This window comes from Myxocyprinus asiaticus, chromosome 1 (genome assembly GCF_019703515.2).
Source record: "Myxocyprinus asiaticus isolate MX2 ecotype Aquarium Trade chromosome 1, UBuf_Myxa_2, whole genome shotgun sequence".
NCBI lineage: Eukaryota > Metazoa > Chordata > Actinopteri > Cypriniformes > Catostomidae > Myxocyprinus > Myxocyprinus asiaticus.
In genome coordinates, this window is record NC_059344.1 from 24,764,419 (window position 1) to 24,781,364 (window position 16,946).

Sequence of the window (16,946 nt, forward strand, 5' to 3'; positions counted from 1 at the left end):
CTTAAATGATAAGAGAATTTAAATTTTTGGGTGACCTATCGCTTTAAGATATGCTCTTAGATGGTTAAAACTGGGCATCCAGCCTGGCAAAGCTGTTCTAGCTGGTGTCCTAGCATGGCCAAGCTGGTGCAGGTGAGCAGTCCCCAAAACCCCTCTAAAACCAGCCTTGTTTTATTATTTTTTTCATCAGGGTTAGTAGGTATTTATTTATTATAATTAAAAATATGTATTGGCATTTAGATTTTATCGCAAATGTAGGGCAGTTCGTTACCTGGGAAATTTGAACAAATAATGAAAGAGGCGTGATTGTGTAGTCTCCCCCCCTTTGCCAATGTCTGGCGCACGAGCAGCACAGTGAAGTATTGAGCACAGTCAGTCAGTGCGGATGAATGCGTTACTCCGATAAAAGGAATGAATAAACGGTACAGGAATTCACACAGCAAGTGAATGAACCTTAAGGACGTGTTCATCTCTTTGGATAGCAGAGCTTTCGCTGAGTTCGTCTGTAGTTAAACGAGAGGAGAGCGCGAAACAAGGTAGGTGCATCAAAACCGTCATCACCAGAGACTGAAAACGCTGTAGAGACGCATATTTTACTGAGGATCTGAAAGTTTCTCAGCAGTAATGCTTATGTTATGACATATGACAAATGAAACAGAACATAAATTAACCCATATGTCTACCGTGCAGTGAGAAATTTCACAAAGCGTTTGTAAATTATATTTCACTAAGCTGATGATAATAATAGGCTATTATTCTACAAGAATAATTTGTTTGGAAAACCCATAGCATAAGTTTACTTTCCTGCCTACATTTTATTGAATGCGTAGGTTTTTTCTTTCTTCAGTTCAAGCGCTGACAAAGTTGTAGGATTTACTTTTTTGTGCATTTAATATAATTTATTATTAGCATGTCACATCCACACAGGTAAATGAATGTCTGTTGTTTAGAGATGACTTAAGGACTTTTGCAGGTTTAATCATCATTGCAATGAGTTTGCATTGAACAAATTGGAAGCTCACACGTGGTACTAGGATTGCCACCGGTCCTGTAAAATAAGGGATCGTCCCGTATTTAAAGATAAAATTATGCGTCCGGTGTCGAATCAATACGGGACGCGATTTATCCCGTATTTAAACTGGTCAGATGGGGAAATCGTTCCAGATCGCTAATTTAACATTGATGTAAGTTGGGAAATGTGCCTATGGTGGGTAAACCCGTACGAAAAGTCCACAAATGGTGCTAAAACTGTGGATTTTTTTTCTATATAAATGTTCAGTAAGATCAAACAATGTATGAATACAATCACTGAGTCATAAAGACAAGTACAGGTGAAGGAAGGGAAAAAATATATGTATAAACCAACCAAAATGTATACATAAATAAGATAAAGGAGACAAATAATCGAAAAGATAAAAATATTGTGTAATAAAAAGATGTCAGGGGTCAGGAAAGTTCTAATATCAGCATATAAGAAAGGGTATACAATTTTTATTAATAACGCATAACAACGCATTTATTGCTAAAACTGTGGAGGATGTCCCTTATTTTAAAAATTCAAGTGGCAACCCTACGTGGTACAGTACTTGGAAGTCCTATCAAAAAGGAAAACTCATTTACAATGTGTTTTGAAGAAGGAAGTCTAGTTTGTTTGTTGGAAGGAAACCTATGTTTGTGACTGAAATTACTTGCAATCATATAGAGAGCTGTGAATTCCAAACACTTTTGTAGTAGGTTAATTTGTACAATGGCATCTCACTTGGCAGCTGCCTACCCTCGCACATGCTCCTTGGGATCTGAATTCTGGCCTTTTGCATTCTTGCCTTTTTTTCACATACAAAAACATCTCTTTGATGTACTGTATGTTAGGAACTTTTTTAATCTACTTCTTTATCTGTTTTATTAAAAGTCTGAGAGAACACCATGCATCAACAATGCAATAAAATCAGAATGTTGAAATAATATTCAAGCTTATGGAACCAAATATACAACCTTCAGACACATGTTCTTCAGTAATACCTCTGAGCACTGTCATTCATGAAACTTCTGGCACTAATCCCTGCTTCCAGAGATCTGCTAGCCATATACATTTAAGAAAGATGCCAGGAAAAATCCCTTTTAAGTCAGTAAGAGCCGTTATCCCCTGATATCTATTGCTATTCAACCTCAGGCTTTGGTTAAGACAGACAAAGCCACATAAAGAAGCAGTCACACTGGGGAGGAGCTGATTGGCAGGTGAAGGGCTGATTTGGAGGCAGTAGGATTAGTGATGTGTCTGAAAAACAGGCTCAGAGAGGACCTGATTCCCCTTCAGTGATTACATCGAAGTGTATTTACTGGGTGGAGAAAAAGAGGGCAGAGGAAGGGATGACGTGCCAGCACCAAGACTTTCTTGCAGTGCTTTTGCTGTTTACACCTAAAAACAGATTTTGCGTGTATGCATCTTTATCCGGAACAGTGGCTCTTTAAAATTGGATAAGACGGTTTAGGTCCATTATACAACCCATCAATGTCGAAAGCTGCGGGTTTACGCATGCTTCGTGGGGGTGGTGATGCTGGTGTTTGGGATTTAGATTTTTTTAAATTGGTAACACTCAGGGTTGGGGAGTAATGGAATACATGTAACGGAATACATATTTAAAATACAAAATATAATTAACTGTATTCCACTACAGTTACAATTTAAATCATTGGTAATTAGAATACAGTTACATTCAAAAATATTTTGATTACTGAAGAGATTACTTTGCATTTTATTGTCATTTGTTTCTTTTAATATTTAGTCCTTTCAGATGGAAAACATTTATACATATAAATGATGCGATCCAAAGCGCATTTGAACAGCAGTGAAACACTTTCTTATGATGTGTTACATTCATACGAGCAGACAGAGAAGTAAGTTTGAAGTAAATTTGGAGCAGAAGAAATAGAAATAAACCTTGTGTGAATTGTCAGCTTTACGCTAAGCTAAAATGCTATTTCTAGCCATTTTACATGCACATGTTACCAGGCACGATCATATTTTTTTATCAAGAAAATTCACGTTGGATCATAATTTTTTTTTTCGAGTAAGACCTTTTAGGGCAAAAATCATATTCTTGATCATTTTTGTATTGTTTTCCTGTAAAAATATCTAAAAATCCTTAAAACAAGATCAATTTGATTGATCTTGTTTTAGAAACAACACTGCATAAGATATTTAGGTTTTTCAGAGAATGTATTTTTAACATGTGTATTTTGTCTTACTGTACTGGCAGAGTTTTTATTGTCAAAACAAGTGAAAAAATCTACCAGTGCTGAAGAAGTAATCCAAAGTATTTAGAATACGTTACTGACCTTGAGTAATCTAACAGAATACATTACAAATTACATTTTACAGCATGTACAGTTGTGCTCAAAAGTTTGCATACCCTTGGAGAACTGGTAATATACTGTATGTACCATTTTTAAAGAAAACATGAGTGAGCAGGCAAAACAATTTTTTTTCTTATGGGATTCATATTCAACTGTAGGTTATAACAGAATGCCACAATCATAAAACAAAACATGGCAACAAATTAAAAAATGAAATGACCCCATTCAAAAGTCTGAATACCCTTAGTTCTTAATACTGTGTATTGCCCCCTTTACCATCAATGACAGCGTGCAGTCTTTTGTAATAGTTGTCTTGGCAAAATGCCTCCAGGTCATGCAAAGTCTTTGGTCGTCTTGCATGAACCGCACGTTTGAGATCTCCCCAGAGTGGCTCGATGATATTAAGGTCAGGAGACTGTGATGGCCACTCCAGAACCTTCGCCTTTTTCTGCTGTAACCACTGGAGGGTCAACTTGGCCTTGTGCTTAGGGTCATTGTCTTGCTGGAAAGTCCAAGAGCGTCCCATGCGCAGCTTTCGCGCAGAAGAATGCAAAGTGTCTGCCAATATTTTCTTATAACATGCTGCATTCATCTTGCCATCAATTTTCATAAGATTCCCCATGCCTTTAGAGCTCACACACCCCCAAAACATCAGTGAGCCACCACCATGCTTCACAGTGGGGATGGTATTCTTTTCACTATAGGCCTTGTTGACCCCTCTCCAAACATAGCGCTTATGGTTGTGACCATAAAGCTCTATTTTGATCTCGTCACTCCAAATTACAGTGTGCCAGAAGCTGTGAGGCGTGTCAAGGTGTTGTCGGGCATATTGTAACCAGGCTTTTTTGTGGCATAGGCTTCTTTCTGGCAACTCGACTATGCAGCTCATTTTTGTTCAAGTATCTTCGTATTGTGCTCCTTGAAACAACCACACCATCTTTTTCCAGAGCATCTTGTATTTCTCCTGAGGTTACCTGTGGGTTTTTCTTTGTATCCCGAACAATTCTTCTGGCAGTTGTGGCTGAAATCTTTCTTGGTCTACCTGACCTTGGCTTGGTATCAAGAGATCCCCGAATTTTCCACTTCTTAATAAGTGATTGAACAGTACTGACTGGCATTTTCAAGGCTTTGGATATCTTTTTATATCCTTTTCCATCTTTATAAAGTTCCATTACCTTGTTACACAGGTCTTTTGACAGTTCTTTTCTGCTCCCCATGGCTCAGTATCTAGCCTGCTCAGTGCATCCACGTGAGAGCTAACAAACTCATTGACTATTTATACACAGACACTAATTGCGATTTTAAAAGCCACAGGTGTGGGAAATTAACCTTTAATTGCCATTTAAACCTGTGTGTGTCACCTTGTGTGTCTGTAACAAGGCCAAATATTCAAGGGTATGTAAACTTTTGATCAGAGCCATTTGGGTGATTTCTGTAATCATTATGATTTAAAAAGGAGCCAAACAACTATGTGATAATAAATGGCTTCATATGATCACTATCCTTAAATAAAATATTTTTTTGCATGATCAGTCATATTTTCAAAATCAATTCCAAAATGTCACAATTCCTGCCAGGGTCTGCAATCTTTTGAGCACAACTGTATTCTGTAATCTGTAGTGGAATACATTTCAAAATTAACCCCCCCAACACTGATAACACTTTACGAAAAGTTTGTACATTAACGCATGTAACAAGTAATATTGTTCATTTTTAGTTCTTGTTAGTTCTTAATGATGTTACATTTCAAATTTTTGTATATTAATATGTATTTGTACATGAAGAAATTATACATAACACCAAGATTGTAAATGCTGTAAAAGTATTTTACATTTTTAGTTCTTGTTAATTCATTGTGTAATGTTACTGTACACACAACCTTTTTGCAATGTGTTAGCGATACATTGAATAAACAGCAATCAAACAATGCTTCCATTGATAGACATACATTTTATCATGCCCTTTCTCAGCTACTCCTAAACTAACTTTTCTTCACTGAATAAGTAAAAAAAAAAAAGAAATAAAAAAAATTTGAATTTATCTTATTTTCATTTCAAATTAAATGCTATTGTTTCTTTCTTTTTCTTACTACCAGCCAATGATGATTCTGAGAGAAAACGCGCCCGCAGCCTATAGAGTGCAACAGTCTGGTTCCGGAAGTAAAAATCCCATTAATTTATCCCATAGACAAATTGATTTTCAATGATAACTTATAAACCTTTAAAGACATACCTACCATGAGCTCTGAGGTTGTTCATCAATGGTATATGCTTCCGTTGAAGCCAACCATCTGTGTTATCTCAAATTCATTGTTTAACAATCGTGTTTGATAGCGGAATTCATGGTAAACAACTACATTACCCATGGTACAGCAGAGAAAGATCCACCAATCACCAAACGAAACCCGCAAAACGTGGCTTGGAGCGACCACACGCTCCCATGATGCACTGTGAATGACATAATAGAGTCGGTCCCCCTTCGCCCTTAAATTACTTATATATTTGAACATATTGGGATATTTTGCAATAAACATAAAATATATTGCTTCTATACTTATAATAAACAACCTAAAATCAATAGTTTTATATATTCCCATCATTTTTTATTCAATGACATCATTCGCAATGCTTCATGGGATTGTAGTCTGTGCCCTCATGAAACACGATAAGTACGCAGCCTTTTAACTTTGTCTTTATGTCCGATTTTCAAAGACTTTTTTACCTTAAAACAAAGTTCGTGATCTTATGATTCACTTCGGAGCTGGTTGGTTTGGTTCATGGCTCACAATTCTTTTATGAAGGATTTCATTAAAAGTCTATGGAAGAAATGAACGGGGAAAATATTTCCGGAACCCAGACGGCTGAAAAAGTAGGAGGTCACTGTTTCGCAACAGTAAGGAATGCAAGTTCCAAGCGTGTCTGATTGACAGGTAAAACGCGCGCTCTCATTTCAGTTTTGTTGTTAATTTTGTGGTTATTTAGCTTGCTTCATTAATACATTTGGATCAACAGCATTAAGTTAAAGAGGGTAAACTTCAGAATCCAAGTGAACTGTGCACACTTATGTTACATTACGCTCTGTTCATGCACGGAATGAATGCACGTCCTTGAATGAGAGAGGTTTTTCCCATATATTTAACTGAACCTAAATTTAATTTAGTTAACTGAATTTAACTAACTCATTCTACGTACATTCTACAACCCACCCAATATTTTGTTTTGTCATCCTTCGGGGGGTATCAAGCCTTGATTAGGGGGGTCGAAAATTGCTGCCTCCTGCTGGTTTTCATTCAAATGGAGGAATCCACTCTTCGCTCTGCCCTCTCCCGATGCTGGCCCCTCTCAGGAAGCATCCTTACCGGCTCTGCGGTTCCCCTGGTTTCTGGATGCTTTGAAGCCCTCATTCCCCCTCCAGCCCCATATTCAGGTTGAGGCTGAATCCTGTAGCGCATTCCTTTCACAGTGTTCCCTGTTCAAGGGCTGGTGAATGGGGCACTGCCATGTGGGACAACAGACATCCTTGCTGCGCTTCCTATCACGCCTTTTTCACGGAGCTCCACCAAGTTTTTGATCACTCGGCTCAAGGTCGGTAGGCAGCAAGGGTCATATCTGGAATGTCTCAAGGAAATCGTTGAGTCTCAGATTATGCGATCGAGTTTCGCACCCTGGCTGCTTCTTCTGAGTGGAATGACCACGCCATGTGGAATCGATTTCTGCATGGGCTTTCCAACAACATCCTGGACGAGATTTACTCTTTGGATTTGCCTTCGCGCTTCGATGATTTGGTGGATCTGGCTATCTGAGTTGATCATCGCCTGACCCTACTCCATCAACGCCGTTTTCCACCTACCCGGGCAGTTGATCCTCCTACCTGGTCTGTGTCTTCAGTCAACTCACCAGTATCACGGCCTTACACTGAGCTGATGCAAGTCGGAAGAACTCAAATCTCACGTAGGGAGAAACAGCGAAGCCTCATTAATGGACTATGTTTTTATTGTGCTCGTTCTGATCATCTCTCTGCTTCCTGTCTGGTAAAAGACACCGCTTGTCAATAGGAAAGGGGTTACGATGGCAACACCATTGGACAAAACCCCTGGACTTTGGACATTTCTCCCGGCCCAGCTGCAGTACGGATCTGCCAGTCACACGGTTTTTGCCTTGGTTGATTCTGGAGCTGAAGGGAACTTTATGGATTTCGACATGGCTTCTAAATAGCGGCTTTCTATGGTCCAGTTGGATAATCCCATCACCGCCCAGACCCTCAGTAGCAAGCCGCTTTCCATCATCACTCAATCCACAAAGCCGGTCACCTTCGTCTCTGGGAATCATACGGAGCAGATGTCCTTTTATATGATCCAATCTCCATCAGCACTGGTAATGTCAGGGCATCCTTGGTTGGTAATGCACAACCCACACATGGACTGGTCAACCAACACTGTTCTTGCTTGGAGTCTTTATTGTTTATCACACTGTCTTAACTCTGCTGTTTCACCTGTCCAGTCTTGTGTTTCGTTGCAGGATGAACTGGCAGACTTATCCGCAGTACTGTTGACATACCATTTGTTGAGGGCAGTATTTAGCCGGTCCCTCGCCATGACCCTTCCTCCTCTTCACCCGTACGACTGTGCGTCCTCTTCACCCGTACGACTGTGCGATTGAACTGCTTCCTGGTACTTTGCCGCCTGTATTCGCTCTCGGCTCCCAAGAGGGAGGCCATGAACGTGTATATCAATGATTCCCTGGCAGCCGGTCTCATCCGCCCTTCCTCGCCGGCAGGGGCAGTGTTCATCTTCGTGGAGAAGAAGAATGGCTTGCTTAGATCCTGTATAGATTATCGGGGGCTGAATGACATCACGGTGAAGAATCACTATCCTTTACCGTTGATGTCCTCAGCCTTCGAACTCTTGCAGGGAGCATCCCTCTTTATGAAGTTGGACTTACACAACGCTTATCACCTTGTCCAGATTAGGAAGGGGGATGAGAGGAAGATGGCTTTTAACACCCATAACCACCATCTTTCAGGGGCTCGTAAATGATGTGCTTAGAGACATGGTTGATCATTTTGTGTTTGTCTATCTTGATGATATTCTGATCTTCTCCCAGAATATCCAGGACCATGTTCAGCACATCAGGCAGGTGCTTCAGTGACTGCTAAAGAATCGGCTGTTCACTTCAAGGTGAAGAAGTGCACTTTTCATGCACAGTCAGTTCCGTTCCTTTGGTTCATTGTTTTGTCTGAGGGGGTGCGCATGGACCCGGCTAAGGTTAGAGCCGTCTCCGATTGGCCAACCCCAGATTCTCACAAGGTATGGCAGAGGTTTCTGGGGTTCACACATTTTTATCGGAGGTTTATTAGGAACTACAGCCAATCCCAAGAGATTGACAACATGTTGGTAAAAAATAAATAAATAAATAAAAAACATGTGAATCTGCACTGTCCAGCCTGTAAGCCTTATTTATGGTTAAGTTCTCCCAGTGTCTGAAGTGGATGTTGGCCAATGAGAAGATGCACTTCTTTTTTTATTGTATTGCAATAACATACATGAGTTTTCAGAACATAAAAACAAATTTTGTTTATTTCTTGTCATAAAAAAATACTGAATATAATATAGTAAACATGTGAACAAATGGGTTATGTCTGCTGTACTGTTTTTGTTTTATTTATTTAATTTTTATAGCTGTAAAAAACAAATGAACAAATAATATCAGCAGTTCGGTTTGTCTATATGCACTGTTTGATATCTCAGATATTGTGTGTGTGTGTGTGTGTGTGTGTGTGTGTGACAAGCGCTAATGTAAACAGACTTGGCTGCATGCATGGATGATCGTGCTCGATCAGCATGTTTTCACTGAATATACGAGTTTTAAACTAACAATTTGGCTGTTTGTTACATAAAATAAACATATTATGTGCTTGAAAAGACTCTTTGAGGAGCTGTTTGTTTGATGAATGACAACCGCTACTATTGTAAACAAATGGTAGCATGCATCGGAGGAAGATTGCATTTGATGTATTAATTGTGCGTATAAGAGCTGTAAAATTTATATTGTGGTACTTTTGTGAAGAGTTGGATGTATGTATATAAAATAAACTTATTCTGATTTAAAAGACTGTATGAGTAACTGTTTGGGCGAATATAAATTACAGGCGCTTGACCAGCGCAGCCTGTGTAGGCACGAAAGCCGATTTGAATCTGGAAGCTTGTAACATAACTGGCTATTGCAGAAACACATATGTGTGATGCTACTCTGCGGGGCCCAGTTATTAACCGTAACATATGTGTGACTTTACATATGAAAGAAATTGAGGAAAACTTTAGTCTCCTCATCAGTCCAAGTGTAGGCTACCTCTCATTATGCTGTATGTTGTAAGGTCAAATGTAATGTAAATTCTGTCATGTGACTACATTTTTGCATTTATGCCATTTTTCTTGACAAAAACTCTTTCCAAACCAGTTTTTCACTACAACTGACGTGTCGACATAGGATTTATGAGCTAAATTTAAACAGAAAAATATAATGTCGACCCTTGTGAAATTTTATCACAAGAAAAATTGAATCGTTTCCATCAGCTTTATTTTGATGCACTAAAACTTTTTTGGCAAAAAATCCTTGGATGGAAACGTAGTTAATACTAGTTTGAAGGTTTTACACCACATGAAATGTTCAGTTGAGGTTAAAATGTATGGTGAAGAACAAAACATTATCCCATTACAATGCAAGGGTTTATTAGTTTTTTTTATTTATATGATGACAAACTAAATATTGTGGAATTCATGAACTATTATGCTAGGGTTTATTAGTTTTTTTATTTATATGATGACAAACTAAAGATATCATAAACTATTTATCAAAGATATTTTGAAGCCAGGATTCAAAGGGGAGTAGAGTAGAGTAGAGAGGGAGGTGAGATCAGAATGTGACCCAAGCCAGATTCAAACTGGGGTCGCCTGCACATAAGCTCCACGGCAGAACATGCCAGGGCATGTGCATGGCCCACCAGACCACATCTCTGACAACAAACAGCTCCTTTGTCCAGAGCTCCACCTGTGAGCATTTGGGTTTGGGATGTTTCTTCCCCAGCCATGATCAATGGCAACCCAGGAGATCGGAGATTTGAGCTTGTAAAGGCCTGGGCAGTGCATTGAAAAGGCCGCCCGGGCACATCTGAAAAGCTTTTGAAAGATATAAATGTGGCTGAAAATGTGGGGAAAGCTCACAGGTGTCTGTGTTCATTGCAGTCAGGGAACTGCACCATGCATCGCATGGGCTAATTAGGATGAAAAAGGAGGAGACCACATTTTATTCTATCGAGTTCTATCGTTCCAGACTGCATGTAGGTTTGGACGGATGTCTTTGTTGGGAGTCACGGTGAAATGTCCAGGGACATGCAGAAGTTCCATCTGTTCCTGTTTTTCATCTGCAATGTGTGAACCTTGCTGCCTTCTCAAAGGGCTCAGCCAAGGGAACTGGTCTGGGGAGTGTTTGACTGCATTCAGGTGTTCCTCTTGTTCCTCTGCACAGTGTCCCATCTTTCAGGCAATCTCAGAGCTTTATTATGGTCATGTAAAATGTATTATACATTTAAAATGTGTATTGTTATACTACATATAACTTTTTATTTAGAGGAATAATTCACCCAAAAATAAAACAATTCTGTCATTATTTACTCACCTTGTTGCTCCAAACCTGTATGTCTTTCATACTTCTGTGGAACTCAAAAGGTGAATTAAAACGACAGTAAAAGTAATCGAAATCACTCATAAACTATATTCCTTGTTGTCTGAAGTGATACGATCACTTTATGAAATTTAAGTCATTATTCACTTTCAAATAAACTCCAGTGCTCAAAGTGGGAAGAAATCTGTGCCCCTGAGCATTTCCCACTTTGAGTACTGATCTAATTAAATCACTTAAAAATTTGCTTCAATCAAATAAGGCGGCTACATCTAGAACTCAATGCGAACTCATTGGCTCTCATCGTGACATAACGTCATGACATCATGTCATTATTCCTTTAAGGAAAGTAAAAAATATATGATAATGTCATGAATTGTCTCTGATATTTGCATCTGCTGTGGTCTATTCCACTTGTCAATCAAGCTTAGCTCAAATTCATAAAACTCCTGAACTAATTCCTATTACTGACTTGCCTCAACTCCTTGTTTTATTATTTTAAAAGGGAAAAGGACCATTAAATCCACATTCTGAAGTAAATTTTTATGTTTGACAGCTTCCTCTTGTTGATAAGTCTGCAGCGTATTGAACAGTGTCTGGGTGGTGCCAGAAAGCCTTCTTTCAAAAACACTTTGATGGAGAGAATTGTTAGCATCTGCTATCTAAAAGCTATGGAGAATGTCTCTGCCTAATTTGTTTCTCTATCAGTTCTGTTTCAGTATGCACAAAATTAATTTCCAAGTGACAATACATATTGTACATCTATGCTTGAAATCTCCCAAAGCTTAGAAGTAATTAACTTGGAATTACAACATGCTTTATGCTTGTTAGACAATGAGCAGGTTTCGTGGCTTCATGTTACCATCATGTTTGGTGGCTTGAGCAATGACCTCGTCATTCCGTCTGCCTGAGCGATCTTATCATGTACACTTAGTTTGCTTATGCCTAGAAATAGCCCTGGTATTACTTGTTAGTTAACACTGAAATGGGTGCCATGAAATATCACAGCTGTCTCTGTACCATGCGTAGGCTCAGTAAACAGCAGTTAAAAGATGTCCAATCAGAAGACTTTCTGCCTGTCAATCATTGTGCGTGTTCACAGGGCAGTCCATATATGCTCGTATAAGTACCGGTACGGTTTTCTGCACCCACGAAACGCTCAGGGTCGGACAACGAAATGCCCAGGGGACCCATCACCCTTCATCTGCTCCAACACAACAGTCTCTAGTGTGTCTGTGTATACGCGTATGTTTGGAGTGTAGGGTTATGGAAAGAATGACCATGGCTAATTCAACAGCTGGTCTGATGGAAGTTCCAGAAGGGTTTACAGTAACTTTAACCAGCAAGATGTCCTTTGTCAACAAGTTTCATCAGAAAGTCAATGCTGGCTGACCAAACGTTCAAGAACTCAGAACACGAAAACAATCAAGGGGGGGGGGGGGGGTTGACTAAAATGATCGAGATGGACCCCATACTGTAATAGATGCGTGCTGTCAAGATGTGTGTATTTTGATGATAATGCTCACAAAGTGTCAGTTTTCAGTGGTTCAGTTTTCTATGCAAAATGTATTTAAATCAACAAAAATATTGACAAATCAAAACATTGAGCCTCATTCACTAATAATTGTGTGGATTTGTATGCACAGGAATAGTTTTCACGAACATTTTCCACCTGATTCACAACAGGTGTGTAAGTACATCAATTTGCTCTTACCCTCATTCTAATGTTTATGAATCCAGATTATTCTAAATGGAGGAGCGCATGCACTAAGTTAGTGCATGCGCTCCTGTGACGTGAATTATCCATTTTGAACACTGCCATAAGTAAAGAAACTCCCCGTGCCATTCCGAGGTTGTAAAAAACATTTTGGGCTGTATAGGAGCATTCATTTCCACCAGATGCATCATCCAATGGCTTTGTGGGGCTATCACTCAAGAACTGACACCAGAGCATATGGCAATGAAAAAAACACTTCAAAGCCATGTGCTAACACGCAACAAGAGAAACACAACAAGGTGTCAGGATCCAACCCCAAAAACTATAAACATTACCAAAAGAAGTGGCAGGATTGTGACACACACACACACACACACACACAAATCTTCCACCAATAAGATGTACGTTTTTGAGTCATGTGTTTGTCACCAGCTTTTCAGATAGCAGAATGTTACCCAAATGTTACCCAGTACCCAAACACCAGCCTCAATATGCCGATTTTCTGACAAGTGGCATCTACTATCAGGCATATTTGCATCAGTTGAAGCATGTCTGTCTTTTTCTGTGGCGCTACTGATAGAGCTTTGACAAGTCGTGTTCTTGTCCTATGATGAAACCTGGAAGTATTTGCATTGGCATAATTGAGAAGGAGGTTCCATTTTCCCTCTTAGATTGCATTTTTCACTTATGGTTAGGTTTAAGGTTGGGGTTTGGGTTTGGAGGTAGAGCTAACAATATGCATTCTTGTTGACTGTATTACATCATTTACAACTAAAAACAACTTGCTATACAAGTTAATGAATAACATAAATGGAACTATGGGAATTATGTTGTGACTAAACAAAATCCAAAATAAATAAAAACTGTTTTATATTTTAGCATCTTCAAAGTAGTCACCCTTTGCCTAGAATTTGCAGACATGTACTCTTGACATTTTCTCAACCAACTTCTTGAGGTATCACCCTGGGATGATTTTTAAACAGTATTGAAGGAGTTCCCATCTATGTTGGGCACTTATTGGCTTCTTTTCTTTATTATTTGGCCCAAGTCATCAATTTCAAAAACTTTTTTTTAAAATACATTTTAGTTTTGTAATGAAATAAATTAATATGGTGGCACAATTATATTTTTTGTCTACAAAACTAATTTCAAACATTTAAGCATACGCCTTCAGATCAAAAGATTTTTAAGATCATGAGAAACATTTCAGGCAAGTGTTTCAAAACTTTTGACCGGTAGTGTATATGACTGGAAAAATTGTCTTTTATTCGACTGAAAGTCACAAAATGCAAAACAATGCAGGTGCATTTTGAAATGTTTTAACTAATCATCTTGTAATGAATGTCACTTCAGTTCTACTTTCTGAGTATGACTTATCATATGCAGTAAAAGACAGAACAACATGCAAGCACTGTAAAAGGTTTTGCCACAAACTCAACTGACTGGCTTCTCTCCTGTATGATTTCACATGAGTCACTTCAGACCTGGTTGATTTTAGAGAGCTGCGGTGGTTCTGTAGGTGTCTTTGCATAGTGCTTGTGTTAGCCGCGGTGTACAGCACTATTTTCTTACAGTGCTTACATATTGGCTGTGTCTCGTTTGGAAGGCTGCGTCCTCTGAAGGTCGCATTTGTCGGCCGCATACGTCATTGAAAAAAATGAAACGAGACAGCCTCGATGACGTATGCGGCCGATAAATGTGACCTCCGGAGGACGCAGCCTTCCAAACGAGACACAGCCTTTGTTCGTGTCTTGTCTGTCACTCTGTCGCCATTTATTGTTTCCACCGGATACCTAAAATGCTGCCACACAAACGATTTAAAAGTGGTGGGGGCATCTTCTATGCTAATTTCACCCTCACACTCCATCATGCTGATATCGTGAGACAGCTTTTCACCTCAACGAGAAATATCGTCACGGTTTAATATCGCGAGATCTCGTGGCACGAGATTTGCTACTTACCTGCTAAAAAGACATATTTTTCAAATATCCATATTTTTCTTCCTTTATTTATTTATTGAGGGTAGGGTGCAAAATTTCTTAAGATAATCACCTGTAAACAGGTTACGCCGGAAAAAGGAGTTAACACAGCTAAATATATCAAAACATCAAATCGCAATATTTATTGAATCGCAATACTTAAAAAATCGCAATACATATTGAATTAGCAAGGAAGTCTGTGACAAGACCTGCCCTACTGTTCAGGTATGCAGAATTCTTGTTGACAAAATTCCTGTTATGCTTGGTGCTATTTATCGGAAATCAAATCACTGAATTTTTCTGTCAGTGATTCACTTCACTTTGTTTTGCTCTTGGTGTGAAAACACCTTAAATCTAAATCTTAAGTATACACATGTTCTCTTTACACCTTGAGCAGATCCCTAACTTCTTTTTAATTATTATTGTCCACGGCAATGGCTATTCTGACTCCCAGTGGATTTTTTTATACTTTTGTCTCTATCAGTCATCTGTTGGTCCGCTGAGTCTCTCCACAAAACTCTGCATAGTTTGGCTCAGTGAAGTTTTGGCTCAGGCTTCCAAAAATGTCTGTGTTAATGTAAACTGGAATTGGAAAGTGGCAGAACTTGCATTTATCTGGTCCTTTTTATCTAGGGTGACCATATTCCTGCTTGTGGAAAATGGGACAGCCCCCTCCCAGCAAAAATGAAATTGATGTATCCTTACCTAGGCGCAGATCAATGCGAAGCAGAGGGTGCATCCGCATCTGTAACTGTTGTCACCTTGTGCATTCCGCTGGCAGCAGTTTTTCTCTGAGTGTGCGTTTTCTCAGTGTCTTTCAAGAGTTTATCGTAAAATGCAGAGCAGTCCAGTCCAAAATTAAGATGTACGAAAAGCATTGCCTTCATGATTGTTACACTGAGTTGAGATTTATCTGGTGTCCATGCTGCGTTCATTAATGAGAACACACGCTTCACAGTTGCAGATGTCCCAGGCAGGCATAAAACAAACTCCACGACCTTGGCTAAGACTCCGAAGTTGATGGTTTTGCTCTCCAGTTCATGAAAAACATCTCACCATCTCTCACACACGGCCGTCTTGTTCATGTTCCACTCAGTGATGCGACGAGTGACAATGATTTTCGCACAAGTCCACTCATCAAAGAGCATGGTTTTGTCAATCAAACTGAGAGCGGGGATTCAGGAGTAGAAGTGTTCGAGGCTGCTCTGAATGTCTTTCCATTCTGGGATCTGGGGTCTCTCAGTAGGGCCCACTCAAGTTTTTCTGTGTTCTCCAATGAGCGGCTCCAATTTTGGAGGTAATCCACCGATGCTGAATAAAAGTTTTCAACTTTGATGATTTTCTGCACAAAAGAAATCATCCGCTCGCATGTCACCAGCTTCAATCAGGGCATCCAACTGCTTTTTAATGTCAGAGAGTATGAATGATTCCTCCAGCTTGGCCTGCAAGACTTTTCTCAGGTCATGAATGTGCACAACCGAATGATAAGCAAAAAGTCCTTCACTTGCGTGCACCTTGTCAGATTCTGAACTTCGCTTTACAAAAATAATCGGTAACACTTGGTGTGGCAGACTTACTTTTAGCAACATCATGCTTTTTTGTATGAACATGCTACGTGATGTCGGTGCGGCCTCGATGGGCGATGGAAACGCGAGTTTCACAAATCTCACACCTCACTTTACTAGGCTCTGTCTGCGACTCCTTTTTTAGAAATGTACTCTTTTTGAAGATCCTCATTAAATGTACATGCACGCTTCCTTGACATTTTTCCAGCCGCAATTTCATTGTGCTTTTTCAAACTGACTCTTCAATCAGTTCATTAGCTGGACGTCTATTGATAGGGAATTGTGATTGGATAGTTTAATCCAATCATGTACTTCATATAACACGGTGTGATTTTATTGGTTTTACATGCCATATCCTTGGCTACCTTTGATTAGAATACTCATGTGACTGAGAAATCCGCATAGGTGATAGAGAAATTTTAGGAGAGTGGAAATACGGAACAGAACACGATATTTTTCTGAATAAGTCGGGACACTAGAAAAAGTGCTTGAATACGGGACTGTCCCAGGAAGAACTGGACGTCTGGTCACCCTACTTTTATCCCATGAGAATTCTTCAGCAGCACAGGCTTTTTTCTTCACCTTGGTTCTCATTCTCATCATTGTATTCAAGCCAAACCATTTTTTTCATGATTTATATTTTGTGATTTCAATA

The 16,946-nt window shown here is 39.3% G+C and overlaps 1 protein-coding gene across 3 annotated transcripts in view; it reads left to right on the plus strand.

Annotated features, from left to right (window-relative positions):
- The first annotated feature begins 339 nt into the window (after positions 1-339).
- LOC127446375 (tetraspanin-18-like) overlaps positions 340-16,946 on the plus strand; it is a 48,902-nt gene continuing 32,295 nt past the window's right edge. For all 3 annotated transcript variants that reach the window (XM_051707268.1, XM_051707287.1, XM_051707279.1), the window contains exon 1: positions 340-536. The gene's annotated coding sequence lies outside the window, so the exon portion shown is untranslated. The remainder of the gene's footprint in view (positions 537-16,946) is intronic.